This window comes from Artibeus jamaicensis, unplaced genomic scaffold, assembly GCF_021234435.1.
Source record: "Artibeus jamaicensis isolate MK-2021 breed Jamaican fruit bat unplaced genomic scaffold, CSHL_Jam_final contig_464, whole genome shotgun sequence".
NCBI lineage: Eukaryota > Metazoa > Chordata > Mammalia > Chiroptera > Phyllostomidae > Artibeus > Artibeus jamaicensis.
The window spans coordinates 13,903,670-13,920,932 of NW_026521842.1; the positions used below are offsets into that span (position 1 = coordinate 13,903,670).

General features: G+C 55.0%; 1 protein-coding gene across 1 annotated transcript in view; it reads right to left on the reverse strand.

The window, feature by feature from the left end:
- The window catches only part of ST3GAL2 (ST3 beta-galactoside alpha-2,3-sialyltransferase 2), a 42,555-nt gene extending 26,670 nt beyond the window's left edge, over positions 1-15,885 (reverse strand). Inside the window, exon 1 of the mRNA XM_037154177.2 lies at positions 15,674-15,885. The gene's annotated coding sequence lies outside the window, so the exon portion shown is untranslated. The remainder of the gene's footprint in view (positions 1-15,673) is intronic.
- Positions 15,886-17,263: the final 1,378 nt, after the last annotated feature.

Below are 17,263 nucleotides of genomic sequence, written 5' to 3' on the forward strand. Positions count from 1 at the left end.
TTCGGCAACTATTTATGCAACTACTTATCACTGCCCAGGAGTGGCAGACAGCACGGGGAGAGCCCCAGCCCTCTCCCTCCTTGTATGTAGCTGCAGCAGTGCCCTAGAGCAGAGCCCTTCTTTCCAGGGCTCCGAAGCTCCTGCTCTGTTCTGGGACTCTCCCCAGCCCCTCCAGGCTTCCCGCCACCCAGGGGTCCCCTAGGAAGGCTGCCCTTCCAAGGGTATCGGGGGGCCGCTACCCTCAGAGATGGGCATCCCAGGTCCCATTTGTGGGCCTGGCCTTCTAAAGAGATGGGAGCTGGTGACGGGATTCCATGGCCTATCCCAGAGGCCTGCAGACGGGCACAGCTGGCTGGAGCAGTAGTGAAGGGCAAAGTTGAGGGCTTCAAGAAGAGGGGAGTCAATCCCCGACTTACAGCCCCCCTTGGGAAAAAGGATCATGGTCCCCATCAAACTCACTCTTACCAAAGGGAACTCTCCTTTGTAACTCTTCTCAGAGCAGAGTTAATCCGTGGGTTAATCCAAACCTCCCCGACGCTGCCCCCCCAAACACACACACACACACACACCCTCCCCTGGGGTGGGAGGACCAGGGTGGGTCTAAGAGAATGTCCAGAAGACAGTGTCACTGCACTCCGTCACCCTGGTTGGAAGGGGGATAGAGAAGTAAATGGTTTCTCCAGGGAACCTTCAGCCCTCTCACCCCCAACACATGCACCCACGTGGCAGGGACTCAGCCCGTGAAAACACAGCCCAGCACACCCAGACAGCTCCCTGGAACATGCAGGGCAAGGAACGCAGACTGAGGAGGAAGCACCAGGGGCAGGAGGCAAAGGGCGAATACTCTCCTTAGGAAGCGGTGACTCATACGAGACAGCAGAGAGGGGCAGGGCTTCCCCCTCCCCCCAACTCCCAACAGCCCTCTTTCTCCCAGCCCTTGGAGAGCAACACCAGAATTCCCAAATCGGATCACTCCTGCCCTCACCTTGGGGAAAGGAACCGGTGTTTCTGCTTTCTGCCAACTGCTCTCTCTTACCCCTTCCAAGCCCGGACCATAACAAGGGGCTCTGTTCTGGACTCCCCTCCCTCTACCTGTCAGGAGGCTAAAGCCTGCTAGGTCCCAGCAGGGGCTGACGGAGAAGGGCTGAGCTAGGGCGCATGCAAGTCCTGCCAACGCACACCTAGGGAAGGGAGAAGCTATGCTTCTAGATTACAGACCACAGTCTCTGTGACTCAAAACCCTAGTCAGGCCTTAGCCCAGGCCCAGCGTAGAAGGACTCAATCTAAAACTCTAGCATCTATCCTCCGTGGGAAGGGAGGGGGGAGGGAATGTCGGGGGAGAGGTCATAACCCAACCCCCAGAACTGTGACATGCAAGAAAGAGGCCCTGGAAGGAAGGTGACTGATGGCCTCACTGGCAGGGAGGCCACAGGGCTGGGATCTGTGCAGTCTTCGCACATGGCCCAACAGGAGTCCTGGCGGCAGGCCCCTGGCTGAGAGTCAGGAGCAGCACAGTGCCCTCAGCGAGGGCCAGTGTTCACCTGCAGGGGCAGGTGAGAACAAGCCTGTCTGTCGTCAGCCCCGGTAATGCCCCACTGGGCTGGTAAGACCCCTGCCTTACCTTTTCAGTCCTCGTGGCCAAGCCACTCAAGTGGAATGCCTGCCAAAGCCTCTGGCACCACGCAATGCTGTGAAAGGGACAACCAGGGCTGTGGGCAGTGGCCTGCTTTGCACAGGGCAAATTTCCCAGCTGGGTTTCAGCTGCAGCAGCATAGGGACAGTGGCCTGTGACTGACAACAACCTCCCATCTTCTATCCCCCACAACCCCCTGCGAGGTGGTGGTTCTTCTGTTTTTTTTGGTGACTGAACATTTGGTATGAAATGGGAGCGTTGTGTGTGCTGGAGGGCAGCGATCTGGAGTGTGGAGACCTGGCTCCTGAGCACCGCTCACACGCCACACGGGACGCACAGGCGGGCGGGAGGCTGGAAACTCAGTTCTGTGGTGAGGCTCTTATCTACTTCCTTCATCGAGACTCGGTGACTTCAAAGTGCTCTTCTCGTTTTTTAAAGAAACAAAACAATCTTTCCCCCAACTCATCCCCAAACTCCCATCAACCAGGCCAGCTTATTAGTTTCTATTCTCGTGGCCAGGGGGAGGGAGGGACCAGGTGGGGAGACTTGTACAGTTCCTGCCAAAATCAAATGTTGGAGAACCACAAGTCCTTTTATGGCATCTTGCGGGCTAAGCTGGGGCCCAAGCACTGTGTCAAGAGATGGGTCCCAGAACAAGGATCACTAAGAATAAATGGCACTCCTACAAGGCACAGTCATGTAGGTACCAATCCCTTACGTGGCCTAAGGAAGGAGCCACACTGCCCCCTCCAACCAATGAGCCCTGGGCAGAGAGGAGGGTGGGAAAGGCTGTCTGGAGAGGATTCATGGTGCGATGTGTCCCGGGGGTGCCTTAGACAGGGAGACAGGTCAGTGCTGGGAGGCCAGAGACTCTAGGTGCAGAGGTGTGCTGGCCCCAAAGGCAGGCGTCTCTAGTGGGGTAGGGTATTTTGGAGACAAACCGGTCACCTGTATATTGTGAGCCAGACTGTTTTTATTCTGCGTATACTCTATCTTTAGCTTTCTTTTGTTCCTCTTTTATCTTTAGTCATGTCTTTTGAAAAGGTCAGCCTGTGGCAGCGATGCTAATGGAAACCCAAAGGTGTCTGCATCCACACTTGGACCAGGAAATTAAAAGGAAGCAATGTCCCCTCTCTCCCCCTGGGAGCTGAGGTAGAGAGAAGTGAAGTACAGGGAGGGAGGAGCTCAGGGTCAGCCCTCTGCTCAACTGCTGCATCCTCTGGCCTTCAGTTTTCCAACAGAGACCTTGGAAGTTCTAGTTAGAGGCCCTGCCCCTGACCAGTCTGGTGCTGGGTAACTTCCAGCTCCAGCTCCTGCCCTGTGCCCCACTCTCCCTTCTGTCACTAATGTTCATCTCCAGGATGCAGAAAACAGGTAGCTGCTGAATTGAAGAACACAGCTGCAGGCTGGGTCACGGCCAACACACACCTGCTTTCTTTTTTCCCTTGCTCTGGCTGAGCAACCTTCCTCTTCGTGGAGGAGCTGATCATATGCCAGCACTGTCTCTGGCAGGGCCCCTGGGAGGAACAACCATCCCCAGGTTGCTAGGTAATCCGCTTCGCCACCTCTGGAAAGCGGCAGTATCAGCTGCTATGAGTAGGCACAAAGGCAGCCTTTCCCTTACACTGCCTCTGACCCACTCCCCCAGGGGGAAGGGAGAGAGAAAGAGTAGGGGGCACGTGTGAGCGAGAGGAACCCTTCCCAGTCCCCTCAGCCATTCCTCCTCCCGGAGCTGGTCCAAGTTGTATTTGCTCCCTGCAAAGATGATCTGATGTGATGTGCCTTATTGTCAACTCTGGGGAAACGGAGGGGAAAAATACAGAGACCAGGGTCCATTGTGATGGTCCCCAGGGCGTGGTCTCTGTTGTCTGGCTAATGTACCTTCAGTTACATGGGGATGGCCCACATGATGATGCCTGTTTGGGACACAGGCTGAACAGGGGCGACCTATGGCTGTGAAGGAGTGGGGCCAGGGCCTGCTTTCATGCCCTTGGACTTCCTTGGTGAGACTGGGGTACCCCCAACCTAATATATGCCTATGAGTTAACATTTTACCGCATACTCTGGACTGAACGCAGAGGACCTCAATTGCAGGACTTGCTCTGCTATTCGACAGTTGTATCTTTGGGTAAGCATACCTCCTTGGGCCTCAGGCCCTCCATCTGTAAAATGAGCATAATGCCTGCCCTATTTATCCCGCAGTCCCTGCCAAGATGAAATAAGCAATGACTGTAAGCTGCAAAACACTATGTACCCGAGGTCCTACCGAGCTGCAGCCCCACGGAGAGGAAGGAGGCAGGGACAAGAGCAGACAATGTGGCTAAGCCCAAGGGAACAGGGAGGTCTGGCCCAGGCTCAGAACACAGCCCCAGATGGAAAGAGGCAGAGCAGAGGACCTCTGGGAGCTGAGCAAGAAAGGCAGACAGAGTACGCTGGTCAGTCTGGACGGGCAGACGGTTCCGGAGAGAACTGGCTGTCAGCACATATCTGAAGGGCGGGAAGAAACGTGCCTGAGGAGATAAATGGCTGCAGTGAAAGAGGACTTCAGCCCCAAACTCAGAAGAGCCCACCTCACTCCCCGGGCACCTAGGAGCTGGTGAGAACTGCTTGCCAGCTTCCAGAACCTCCAGCATTTTGTTTATATGTAACTCAGATCCTCAGTAGCCCGAAGACCCTCACAGGGACAGCGTTCGTTTGCCAGCCTGCAGGCCCAGGGGAGTGACCCACCCATGCATGGCAAGAAGCACGTGTCAGATTGAACGTGAGGTCTCCTCTGGCTAAACTGCAGGCTCAACGGTCTTTCTACAACACCCCGTTCCTGGCTCTGCCAAGCTGGCTCAAATATCTGGACCCTCACAGATTGGGGGTGATGGGAACTGAGGCCAAAATCACGCTCTGTCTGTACCCAAAACTAGCACCACTGTGCTGGGCATTCTCTTCCAAGGGAGAAGACAGGGCAGCACACCTCTGCCCCACAGGAAACACTCCAACAATCCAGAAAGCACAGCAGCCCTGAGCCACATCCTCGCCCAGGCGCCCACAGGAAACAACACAGAGCAGTAAGCATTCAAGAAGCCAAGATGACCGGAGAGACTGAGAGGGCACGGAGGCTGCATGAGGCAGGAACCAGCCCGAACAGGGCCAGTGCCTCTTCTCTGTACTGGGACAGGTTAAGCTACGGTGAGCATCTCCCCCATTTCAGACAGACCCCTGCCTAACACCAACCCCCATGCAAATGGCCCGGGGCCACCATGAAGAAGTGACACTTGCAATAGCCTGCCTATGTCAGCTCTCTGTCCTGAAGAGCAGGGGACGAATGACTTCTTGTGGGTGGCAGCCCGGGGACCTAAGGGGCTCCTCCCTCCCTACAAGATGCCACACATCGTTCTGGAGAGAGCCCTCGGCCTGCAAGTCAGATGACCTGGCTTCTGTTCTCAGGATAAAAGGCAAACTTCGCCGCCACTTCCTGATCTGTAAATGGAATGACTCAGTGATTCTAAGTTCCACTCTACAGTCTAGCATTTAGTTTTTAACAAGGTAAATTAATAAATGGCAATAAATCCTCATTAGTGTGTCTACAGTGTGTTTCTGACGTGTCAGGCTGGGAGTCACCGAAAAGCCTCCAAGGGCCCACATGCACACCCTGCACTGCCTGCTGCCCCAGTACGTGGCGTCTTTAGACTGGATGATTCCCCGTTTTCCTTTCGGGAACCATGTCTGTGCCATGAAACACAGGCCTGACAACCAGAGCACTAAACACACCCCACCACCGTGCTTGGTTCAAAGTTAGGCATGGGGCCCAATTCCCAGTGATCCCACGACTCCTGCGGGAATCCTGGTGCGGGATGCTGAGGGGATGGGGCTGGCGCGGGTGGCAGGCACCTTCTACCACAGGGAATGGCATCGCCATGGAGAAGGGCAGGGTGAAGGGGTGTTGCTTGAGCCCCTCATCATCCCTGTATACAGCCAGCAATTCTCTCAGGCACAAGTCAACAGGTTCCCTTTTATCAAAGGGCACTCTAGATTTTTGGCCTTTGTAACTGAAGAAGTCCAACTGATACAATCTTGTACACATATATAACCATTTTCCATTTCATTTAGAAGAATTTTTAAAAGCCACTTAAACAGTATCGCTTGCTATCTGACGCAGAAGGGCTGCCCTGAACTTGTCCCTAAAAACCCCATCCCCGACAGGTCGGCCCAGCTGAGAGGCCCGCGAGCCCACAGGAACCGAAAGGGCGCTGGGATTCCCAGCAGCGGCTGACATCTGGCCAGGACCCAAATCCCTCTTCAGCCAGGGACACTACCCAGGTGTGCAGATTGGTGGGGGCGAGGGGGGCTCCAACACGCTCAGCTCTGCCTTCCTGGGAGGCCTGGGGTCAGCCGTGCCCACCACTAGAGTGCCTCAGCCACAGGGAAGACTGCACAGGGCAGGGTCTTTCTCTGCCTGGCCAGGTCCTGAGCCAGCTGAAGTGGTCAGGGAAGAGGAGATGACCCTGGACAAGGAAATCAATGGAAAGTCAGGACCCCAGGTCACATTCCGTCTGGCAATGAACTTTGGGAGGAACCCTTTCCAAACCTGTCTCTCATCCCTTTAAGAGTGGTACCTAGCTTTTCCAAAAATGCCTGACACACCCCTGCCCTCCAGACCCATCTATCCCACTCATTTCTGGATGCTGCCCCCAGGTGACATACCTTAGAGGTACCCCAAAATACCTCAAACTCAACCTGCCCCAAGACAAACTCGTCCGTCCAAATCTGAAACGTGAGAGTCATGTTTGGCTCCTCCTCCCTTCAGCCTTCCCCTCAGGCAACCTCTTACGAAGTCCACCTGACTTCTACCACCTAAACTGCTCATCTTTCTACTTCTCCCCACATCGACCACATTATCCAAGGAACTGTCATCCTTCAGTACAGTAGCCCCAGATCTACTACAGAGACCCCTCCAATTCATTCTACTCAGGGAAGCCAAAGTGACCCGCACAAACTCCATCAGATCCCCAACCCCACTCCTAGCAAAACAGCTGGAGCTCCCAACGCTCTGTGGCAAAGGTGAAACTCCCCAAAAGCCTCGTGGCCCCAGGTCTGGCTGGCTGAGCAGCAGGGTGACCCTGAGACCAAAATGGACCGACCAGGTCTGGGAGTCACTACTCTGCCCAGAGCCCTGGCCCCACCCTAGATGGCTCCCCACCTCGAGGTCAGGCGCAGAATTGGCTCAACTTACCAGGACTGACCCTCCCCCAGTGCAGACCTCCTCTGACCACAGATGGGAAGGGAGCTGGCGGGCAAGCAGGGGAAACCCAGCTGGGCTGAAGCCAGGGCCTGTGCATTTCAGGGAGGAGAGGAGATGGAGCAAGAGCGGCACAATAGACTGTCAGTGCCTGTGCGGCCGGCAGAGAGAAGGCAGCTGTCAGGAGGATAAAACTCGAGGAGTCTATCTCTTCCCTCTTATCAGACTGACCCTTGGCAGCCTGCAGCCTGCAGCCTGCGGAGGACAGTCATTAACAACCCTTCCCACACTTCTTGTGAGCACAATCCTGTGTGACCAGTCCAGCCAGGGCAGAAATCCTGTGCCTCCCTCCCCGCCAGGGTGAGTCTCAAGGCCCGTCTCTAGGTCAGGCTACCCCATCTTGCCCTTTCTTCTTTGGCAACGATCCAAGAAACCTTACGCTCTGCCCAAACTAGTCTCCTCAAGGTCCCCAGCCATCCCCTGCCCTTTCGGTTCAGACTTCTGCATCCCCTTCCAACTCTGTTTTCAACTCTTAGCCGACCTGCCACATGCCTGTGCTAATGACCTGGGCCCTCCCTCCTGAGATCGGCCTTGGCTTTGAGGGGAAAAAACCTGGCTAGAGCAGAGCCCAGGGCACAGGGGGTGGGGTGGGGAGACTGGGAGTGTAAAAACGAACGGGAACCCTGTAAACAGTCACCACAGGGCCTAACTGGTGGTGTGTGGGAAGGGAGGAATGTAATGAGAGACCAGATGGGCTTTTCTGCCTGAACCCAGCGCACAGCCAGAGCAAGGGCTGAGGGCATGAAGACAATGGGAGGCGAGGGGACAGCTCTGTTGGCGGCGGGGAGCCCAAGTTCTCCAGAGAGATAGCAGAGCAGAATGGCTGCTGATCAGCGCTTCCAAGCAGGTTAGGAGACCGGTCAGAGTGACTCCCATGGATGTCTGGACCACACTGTGGAATCCTGTGGCCCCAGCAGTACCTCCCCTCTCAGATTACGGTGTTCCTCTGCCGGCTCTGTCACGGTTTGAGAACAAATCCCTGAGCAGGTCTTCAAATTCTGTATCCACAGATGAAGACTCTGAGGCGCAGAGAGGGGCAGCAACTTGCCCTGGGTCACACAGCACCAGCCCCGCTGTGGGTAGCTAGGGCAGTAAGAACTCTGCATGCATCCAAGCAGACTGGGCCCTGGACTATGAAAACCATTGAAGGGACACCTCATCAAACAAGCTGCTTCCCCTTCGGAAGAGCCAAACAGCCCCGCCCGGAGTTTCTTGGGTCCTCTGCCAACCCAGGCCTCACCTTGGCCTCACTCACTGCCAGCAGAGGACCTGCTGGCTTCTCTCCTTTTTCAACAGCACGAATGGCAGGGCACGCCCACAGATCTGGTCCAGGACAGGCAGGAATCGCTAGGATGAGCAGCCTGAGTCAAAGAAGACACCCTCTAAAATACATCACCCAGTCTGAAGGGAGGTGAGGTATCTTCCATGATAAGTACCAGAAATGCTACTTGAGAGACCAGAACTCACATTCGTCCTAGAAGTTTGCTTTAGGGTCAAGCTGTGAATTGCTTTTCAGGACTGAGGAATTCCTTCACCAAACAGTTGCGGCTTTGTCCTGTGGCTAAACAGGCTTCAAATAAAACCGTTCACCCTACTCCCCATCTCACAGCACTTTCCTACCCAAGGAAGTGCCAGTGTTGGCTCCCCAGCCCTGCAAGAGCCTGAACAGGTCCTCATTCTTCTCCTCACCCCCTCCAGGCTTTCCTGCCCCCGCTACCTGTGGTAACGGGGGTCTCCTACTGAGCTATGCTGGAAGTCCCCGGAAGCAGTGCGACCCTTGACAGGCGCAGGTCCAGGGAAACACCGAACCCTCCGGGACAGGGTGGGACAGAGAGAAGGCCGACCCCTGGAAACTCCCTTGTAGCCCAGCACCCCCAGGCTCACATGCCTCCCCCAGAGAACCCAAGGGAGACAGGAGCAAGGAGGCACTCAGAGGCTCTCTCCCCACTCTTGCCTTGTCCACACAGCCTCACTGCCTGTGGCTGCTGTCTCTCCCACCTGCACGGCCGAAGCACTCGCAGCCCTCGGCACAGGCCTGCAGAGACTTTCACTTCCTCCTGACTCTGGTTGCAGTTTGCCACAGTATCAAATGACTGGAATCTTGTCTGTAACTAAACTTGAGTGGTGACGAGGAGTTGTGGGGAGTTCCACTTACATACAGAGAGGAGAGATTCCAGTTTCTACCAATGTCCCTTTGAAACCCAAAGGGACCCTGCAAAGGAAGGAGGGAGTGGGACTGGAGGAGGAGAGGAAAGTGGCGGGGGGGGGGACGGAGGGGGGGGGGGGGACACGCCCACTCCAGCCCCCAGTTCCCTCACCTGTGCCTCTTCCGGTAATCACCTCTCAGCTTCCCCTCTTCGCTACCCCTCCAAATTCCCTGTGGCCACACAAATGAATAACTTGTTGATTTTTCCTCACCAAAGCAGTTCCCTGTAGACCTATTAGCTATTTACATGTGTTGCTGATTTTCTTCCTCAGAGGCTGGGGCCTTGCTCCAGACTGCGGGGCTCGGACTTTCCAGCCGAGGGGCTCCGCGGAGAAAGGCTGGAGCAGGGGGAGGACGGCTCTCTGGGGTCCCTGGGTCAGGCCCTGACACCACAGGGCCCCCTGCTTTCCCTGGAGCCCTGCAACTTGGCCCTTTTGAGAGCAGGAGGGCCCTCGTGCCCTAACCACGCAGAGGCGGGTCTGATTTCTGTGTCCCTCTGGCATGTTTGCTGCCCTAATCCTAGAGAGGAGGAAAAGGGAAAAGGAAACTAACGAACAAAGATCATAATCCAAGAAGAGAAGAGAAACAGGACTACAGGACAGAGAATAATGCGGCTCCAGGCAGGAGACCCCCCTCCCCCGTGCAGTGGGTTCCCCTCCCACCTCAGCAGCCGGCGACCTCGGCTACCCTTTCTGGGATCCCTCATTTGCAGGGCCCCATCCCCCTGGTGGAAGCAGCTGGGTTGAGGATGTTTATCTACATCCCATCCCAGAACGGATACTTAATCAGCTGGGCTTTGGCATTTCTTTTGTTTTAATGTTACTGTTATACAAATACCAATTTAGCATTGATACAACAATAAAAAAACTGCATTTTTCTCCAGACTTCCCTCATTGCCAGTTCACCTTATTGCACATGGTAGTAGGCTCTGCATTCATACCTGGAAAACATCACGCATATTTGGATGCCAAGCGCTAGAAATGAAGGGAACAGTCCTCCTCACCCCAGGAAGATGACCTTCCCTCTGAGAATCCCTGGGGATAAATATCCCTTCAGCATAGCTCCCTCTTCTCCTACCCAGAGAGGACGTTGTCCCTTCCTTCCAATTCCTGTCGGAAGAAGAAACTTCCCCGGTTCTCAGCTAGAAAGTTGGGGTGGCTCGAAGGCCAGCCTATGCCCTGGAGCTTTAGGATAGATCTGCGATGACAACACGAAAGCTCAACAGACAATATGTTGTAATTACAATAATGAGTTATAAATAAATATCACGTATTCTAGAGTGGCTGGTTAGGGATGCACAAACACCCCTGATGTTCGTGGCATGACTGGAAGTAAAGCCTGTTTTCCCCACACAGCAAGCAGAGTTCAGGCCGTCTCTTTGGGAAATGTCACTTGGAGATGTTTGCCCTGATGGTAGGTAAGGACTTACTGTCAACAAGCATTCTGAGCAGAGAGAGAGGAAAGCCTGAAAACTAAGGTCCCCGCTGAGCTGGGCCAGGCCCTTTAGTTGGCAAGGGCTTGGGTTTGCAGAACTTGGGGTGGGAGAAGTTGGGACATCCGAACTGAGCAGGGAAGGTGAAGCCCACCCCAGGCTGAAAGTGTGATAAGATATTCAGATGTGCTGAGCCTCCTCACAAAGCCCCAGCTGCTTTCTGGAAGTACAGGGCCCCCGGGCTTTGAGTGCCACCTCTTCAGGGCTGAGGGCTCCACATCAGGCAGCCTGGGGTGAGAAGGAAGGAGCTCAGCAGGGTTCCGGGTATGCTGTCGGCACCCTGCACCCGGCTCCTGGGCTCCTCAGAAGCGCAGACACCTCGTCTTCTCCTGCAGACTCTCCCCTGACCGCCCCTTTTCAGCTAAGTGAGCCAACCTCCCCACTCAGACACTGAAATGTCAAACCCCAGCCAATTACACACGTATCTGTTCCAGAAGATGATACCTACTTTCGCAATCTCTCTAGAATCAGTTCCTTCTTTTCCATTTCTACTGCCAAGTTCCAGCTTTCATTAGGTCTCACCTGGACGCTATGTATAGTTTTCCGATGCCTCCCTCCCTTCTTTTTTGGTCATCCCCTCCTGACCCGGCCTCCCCCTGCTGCCGGTCTGCCCTCTGCCTGCCCAGAAACTTGCCAGACCTAAGCACGCCCTTTCCCACTGGTTCCGCCCTTACACCAGTTCAAGTCGTCATGGAGCACATTTCCGGACTGATCTTTTTTTTTTTTTTAAATTTATTTTTAGAGAGAGGGGAAGGGAAAGAGAAAGAGTGGGAGAGAAACATCAATGTGTGGTTGCCTCTCATGTGTCCCCTCTCCTGGGGACCTGGCCTGCCACCCAGGCATGTGCCCTGACTGGGAATCAAACCGGTGACCCTCTGCTTCACAGGCTCGCGCTCAATCCACTGAGCTGCACCAGCCAGGGCCCGGACTGATCTTGTGCAGTGTCCATTTTCTCTCCTGCAAACTTTAGTTTTCGGATACAGCCTGGGGGGCACTCCTACTGTGCCACCAGCCCCTCCCTGACCACGACAGGGAGCATGCCCAGGCCGGGCCAACTGGGCATTTCCTCCCTTGAAGGTGAATCCCAAGTGGTGGTGACAAAATTACCGAGCACAGATGGAGCATATTTATGCTGGTGACAGTGGTGTCATGAAGAGGCTGGACTTTGGTTCCTATGTACCCAACTTAAGACCCTGAAGGGGACCTGGGTCCTAAGTCATCTCACTGATTCTCGGCCTTCCCACAGCCTTCCAAGGAAGTCCTCTCCTGCCAAAGTGGCCAAGTTGTTGCTTGTAACCAACCAAGGAGCCATTGTTTTTTGAAATACATCTCCTATGCTCCAACCAAAAGGGAAGACTCCCTAGAAGTGCCGCGATGGCCTCTCTCTGTACCTGTTGGCCTGCACACCCCTCCAGCCCACCGGCACTACCAAATTCCACCTGCCCCTCGAGGGCCCAACCTAGAGGCCTCTTCTGAACCCTCTGTGGAGATGACGTCCACCTCCTTCAAACCTATAAGCCACTGGCCACCACTTCTGCCTTCCCCTATAGCCACTTGTCTCAGCTCCCTCCCAGAAAGCAGTGACTTGGTCATTGTCTCTTCCACACCACCCAGTACAGATCCAAGCTCAGTAAGTTCTCTAGGCTCTGGGGGTAGACAACCCAAAAGACAATGGCAGGTTTGCTGGGTAAGGCACACCACGAATGACCAAGAGCACGGGGTGTGCCATCGGAAGGACCTGAGTTTGATTTCCAGATCCTCCACTTACTAACTGTCTGAGTTCGGGCAAGTTTCCAAAGTTCTCTAAGTGTCAGCTCTTTGTCTACAAAATAGGGACAATAATGCCAGCATGACAATGTTTCTGCTATGAGGATCCGATGAACTAGCATGGAGAGCATCCAGCACGGTGCCTGGCCAGTAGTAAGTTCTCAGTGAACCAACTGAGTGTTCACTGAGTAATAGCTTAGTGAACAGCAGCCATTATTCCAGCTACTCTAGCTACTGGTTTAGCAGATGCTCCATCAAAAGGTTCGAATCAGGAGTCCTGGGGCCGCTGTGTGACCCAGAGTACATCTCTTTGCTCCTCAGTAACCCACCTGAGTCTATATCTACCTGTCTTATAAGCCCCCCAAAAAATTACAGGTAGGAAATGCTCTGCAAATTAAAAGCACAATGTAAGAAATTTCGTCCACTTTTCTAAATTTCAGAGATTCTTAGGCCTCCTGTCAGTGTGCAGCCACGGCAGGACTTGGCCTTGCGGGAACCCCAAACTGCTTGGTCTGAGAGACAAGGACAGGACAGATGAGGGCCTGGTTCAGTGTCTGCTTCCCCATGCCCACGCCCCTTTTCCAAAGCCCCAAATCTTAAGTGTCCTGCTTTTGTGGGGCCTTCCTTCAAATAACCATGGGGCAGTGTCTGCTGGGTGGTTACAGTGGGACTCGGAGCTCAGGTACCACAAGTCACCCCTACCATTCACCTAGCCAACACTGGGCAGCATGAGAGTAAGAGGAAAAAAGTCAATCCAGTACAGCTGCAAGAATAAGACCGGGTGGGGACACAAGCTGGAAGGTAGTAACGTCCCTCTTAAGACTTCACATCTGCCTGGATTAATCCCGAGCAACTACTAATGGCCCCAAACTAGGGATTCTCAAAGCGTCCTCTCCAAGGAGCTGAGCTGAAGTGCAAATTCTAGGCCCCACCCAGAATGACTGAATCGGAAAACCATTGGAGTGGGGCCCAGAAATCTGTGCCTTAAATAGCGCTCTAGGGGATTCTGACACTTGGTTGACCACAAGGAACCCTGACCTAAACTTTTAATCAGAAGGCCCTCAAACATTTCCTGAACACTTAAGGACCAAGCCAGGTTGTGTTAGTTCCTAAATAAGGACACATTTGAAGAACCTCCACAGTCTAATAGAGGCCAAAATCAAGTACACAATACACAAGGCAGGATTGGGGATAGAACAAGGCAAAGGGATCAGTTTCCCACCAGTCTCCCTACACCCCTGCCCGCCAGATCTTCTCTTGCCATGGCTGGGGAAAAGGGAACAGCCCCAATGCTGTGCTCTTGGACCCCTCAACCACAGGTAGATAGATTTCTCAAGAGTGGTCCTTGCCCTGAGGTGCATCTCCGGTCTAAAGGCTTGGCATGTGGGAAAATGCTCGCATGTGGCCACACCCCATGATCCTAGGGGCTTGGAAATTGGCCCTATTTGGGGTTTGGGCTCAGAAAGTTCATAGAGGGCTGTGAGCATGCCACAGCACATCACAGCAATACAATCCCAGACGCAGTCACTCCCACGGGCCCCTGGCAAGCTTGCACACGAGTGTGTAGATGCAGACATAAACATACACAGAGACAATCAGCCCCCTGGCCTCCCTTCCTCCATTCTCAAGTTACAGGGTTAAAGGCATCCTATTCTCGGCCAAGAGGGAGGGATGAGCGAGGGGATGCTGGAGCAAGGAACCATCTGGTTCAGATCAAGACTGCCCGTTCAGGACCCCAACACACTCCCAGAGCCTCCTGATGGCTCAGAGATTCCCCTTTCTCCCTCCACTTCCCACTGGGAAACTGAGCACTGGGCCAGAAAGGGATAACCCAAAGGCAAATCTGCTGAAGGAAGATGAGAAAACAAAAAAACTGAACTGTACAGACAAGTCTGTGCCACCCCTCTGAGCCCTGGTTCCCCCTGTTCCTCAAATCCTAAACACAACTAAATCTGAAATCACCGCCTATGCCTACAGACCCTGGGTCTTGGTCCACAAAGAGTTCAAGGCACCTGGCAGTCATCCTTCCCTGAACCAACAGCCCCTCTAAAGTTAGCAGCTGAAGCGAGATGAGGCCTAAGGGTGTGGTCTTCCAGACTCCTCTTATGCCACCATCGCCACCAATGCCATCTCCAACGTAGGTGGTTCCCTCCATCTCAGAAAGACTTTACAGCCCACCAGGCATAATCAGAGGAAGGGACAGGGACCACCAACCAGATTCTACACAAGTGCTTCAAAGACAGGAAGGAAGTGTGAATTACTGGTTAGGAAGGACTGTTTCCCTGAACCCCTCTCAGCAGCTCTGGCCGAAAGGACCTGCCAATTCCTTTCTACCACCAGCACTTCTCTCCCCTTTCCCCCAACACCACCTTAGACTGTTCTACAGTGTCTTACGAAGCTCTAAAGCAAGAGGCAAAATGAGAAATGGCAAGACAGTTGGCAAGATAGAAATGGAAAGGCTAACTTGAGCAAACAAACAATGGGTGGGTGACTGCAGGCAGAGAGGGCCAGGAGTGGGAGGGCCAGAGGGCCAGGAGGATGGGGAGCAGGAAAAGGGGAGGCTAAAGTGAGATCAGCCCAGAGCTGCAGCATGGGGCCGGGAAGTTTGATCCAGTCACAGAGGAATGACTGGAAGGAAGAAATACTCTTCCATTCTGAGGGATGGGTCCGGGCCAGCCTCCACAGGAATGAGGCATGGCCTTGGCCAAGTTCCCGGCTTGTGCTGTACCTCAATTTCTCCAAAGCAGGAAGGCAGTCAAGCTCCTTAGGTCTCATCAGAGAGAACTGGGCTTTTGGGGGCGGCCAGGGGGTATTGCCAGGAAGGGGAAAGAGGAGAGAGGGGTGCTGATGGTGCAAAGACAGCCTCTCGCCAGGAAAAGCGGGACAGGAGTCTCCAGATAGGGCAGAAGCCAGGAATGACGGAGTTGGGGGTAGAACTAGGTAGTCGATTGGAAATCGGGACTGGGGCAGAGAGTGCCTCTCAGGTCTGGGGCTGGGGCTGGAGCTGGGAGCGGCCACCTAGGAGTGGAACAGTTGCGCCTGGAGGGCTGGGAGCGGCTTGATGTGCACAAGCAGAAGGCTGGGATGGGGATTGAGGCCAATGCACGCGGACCCGCGCCCGCATGGGGGAGCCCAGCGCCCCAACCCCGGGGAAGTTGCCGGGGTGAACCGGGCCGGTCTGGGCCCCTGGGCCGAGCCAGCTGCCCGCGCAGAGAGGTTCGGAGCAGCTAGGGGCCCCAGGCATCCCACATCCACATCACGCCCGCCCTCATCCCGCCCGCGCACCTCAGTCGGCGCGGGGCGCCGCGCGGGCCATGCTCGCTGCTCCTGCCGCCGCCTCCGCCCAGGCAGTAAGCCACCGCTGCCGCCACAGCCACCACAGACGTCCGGACCCGTTAGCTCCGCTGCTCCTCCGTTCGCCCGCAGCGGGCCAGTCCCGCCCTTGCCCGCCCAGCCCTACAGAAGCGAGCAGCTGCCGCCGCCTCAGCCCGGCCCCTCCCCCCACCCCAGCCCGGCTAGAATGGAAGGGTGGGGGAAAGGGGGGCGACTCCCCTCCCCTTTCACATCCTCTGGTCTCTCCCCTCCCTCCTCCTCCCGCGCGCGCATGGGCATGCTGGGATGTGGAGTCCAGCTGCCGCTGTGTCACTAGGGGTGCCCCGCATCCAGAACTACTACTCCCAAAAGACAATGCACCTGCGCCCCAGGGATTATGGGCTTTGTAGTTCGGCTCGGGTTCTGGGGGGGTCTACTGCTCATTAGGGGATATTAGGGGATGGGGGATAGGGGATAGGGGGATGGGAGCATGGGAAATCATCGGCTCCCAGAAGGCCGGGCTACCAGCACAGGAAGTGGGATGTTTGGGACCCCGGGCCGGGTTGAATATCTAGATTCCCAGGAGGTGTGAACTAGCCCAGGATGACTCTCAGACGCGGCCGTGGCCAGCTGCGGCCGAGCCGGCTGGACGAGAAGCCTCCGCCCCGCGAACCGCACTCCGAGCACCGTTTCCACTCGCGCTCGCGAAGAGGCTAATGTGGCTTCATCCCTGGGCTCCGCCAGCCAGAACTGCGGTTGGGCTGCTACGTCTAGGCCCGAGGAGAGAGCGCTTCAGGGGGCTCCGTGGGCGTGGGTTTTACCCAACTGGGAACGGGGTCCTGAGTGTCTGTGGGTTTGCTGGAGCGCTCACCCTCTGGGGCACTTTCTTATTCTAGTCTCATCTCTTTTTCTGTTAGATGCCATCAGTTCCCTACTGTTTAGGGTAAAGTGCACACATTTTCAATATTTTTCTATATTTTCTCCTTTCCCCACTTTCAATTCTAGTTCAAATCCTTTATGAAATTCCAGGCCAACCTCAGTTTTAACCTCCACCGTTTCATCCATTCCAGCAGAGGGAAGGCCTGTAAGTCAGTGGTTCTCAAACTTTGGCGTGTGTCGGATTTTCCTGGAGATCTCGTTCAAACACAGGTTGCCGGGCAGTCTCCCCCATTCCAGCCCCAACTTCTGTTCCATCAACTCTAGAATGGGCCTGAGAAGTTGCATTTATAGCAAGTTCCCAGGTGCTGCTGACACTGCTGGGCCGAGGAACCGCTTTGACAACTGTTCCTGTTGGCGTTGGTTCCGTAGGGTTCTGACAGTCAGCTCAGCGGGATCTGCTACTTCTGGGTGAGTTCTGACCAAAAACGGGGGTAGGGCGTTGAGAGTAAGAGGGAAGGAGGTGGATTCCTGATTTGTCAAGTATCAGAGTGACTCTCACACCTAGCGGAGTAGACCTTCCTTACCATATCCTGTGCTGATGTTCTGGGAGCTACGGACCTCTGAAGGGGAAGCTTGGCGGCCATCACCCTCAGCCACAATCCCAGCCGCTTCATCTGTAAGGTG